Below are 968 nucleotides of genomic sequence, written 5' to 3'. Positions count from 1 at the left end.
GCTTCCTCTTCCCTGACATCCAGGAGGAGCTGAAGCGGGTGGCACAGAAGGTGAGGCCTGAGGGCACATGCCCACCGTGGTCCCCATTCCCTGATGTTCTGGCAGCCATCTGCAAGCAACTGCCCAGATCCTCCTTGATGTAAAAAGCCCAGCTTTCTGGAAATTGGGATTGGGAGAGGATAAGTGGCTTTATCAGTGGTCCAGTGTCACTGAAATGTGGTGGGGTTGTGCTGGCTGAGGGCAAACAGGGATCCCCAGGGGCGTGGGTCCAGAGAAGGGCAACAGAGCTGGTGCAGAGCCTGGAGTGCAATGTGATGAGGAATGGCTGAGGGACCTGGGGGGCTTAGTCTGGAGAAGGCTCAGGGGGGACCTTATCTCTCCCTACAACTGCCTGAAAGGAGGGGCTGGTCTCTTCTCCCAAGGAACAAGCAATAGGACAAGAGGAAATGGCTTCAAGCAGGAAGGTTAGACTGGATATTAGGAACAATTCCTTGCCCAGAGGGTGCTCAGGCATTGGAACAGGCTGCCCAGGGCAGGGCTGGAGTCCCCGTCCCTGCAAGTGTTCACCGCCCGGGTAGCCAAGGCCTCAGTGCCAGGGGTTAGCGGTGGCCTTGGCAGCGCTGGGAATGGTTGGACCTGATGAGCTGAAAGGTCTTTCCCAACCTGGCTGATTCAATGACTCTAATTCTATGCATGTCCGTGCCCCCCCAAGAGGGGCTGCACCTGCCATCAGCCAGGTGCCTCAGTCACCTGCAGAGCCCGGCGCTGCCCCCGAATCTTCCACTACCCCTGCGGCAGCGAGCGGGGCTGCATCTCCCAGTTCTTTGGGGAGTTCAAGTGAGTGTAACCGCCCCACGGGACCAGAGCCAGGGCCGGGATGGAGGAGAGCTGGGGCTGAACCATCACCTCCACCCTGCAGGTCCTTCTGCTGGAAGCACCGGCCGGTGCAGCGGGGGCGGGGCGGGGCA

Source organism: Nestor notabilis, unplaced genomic scaffold, assembly GCF_000696875.1.
Source record: "Nestor notabilis isolate BGI_N333 unplaced genomic scaffold, ASM69687v1 scaffold18058, whole genome shotgun sequence".
Lineage (NCBI taxonomy): Eukaryota > Metazoa > Chordata > Aves > Psittaciformes > Psittacidae > Nestor > Nestor notabilis.
Note: the sequence above shows the minus strand (reverse complement) of the source record.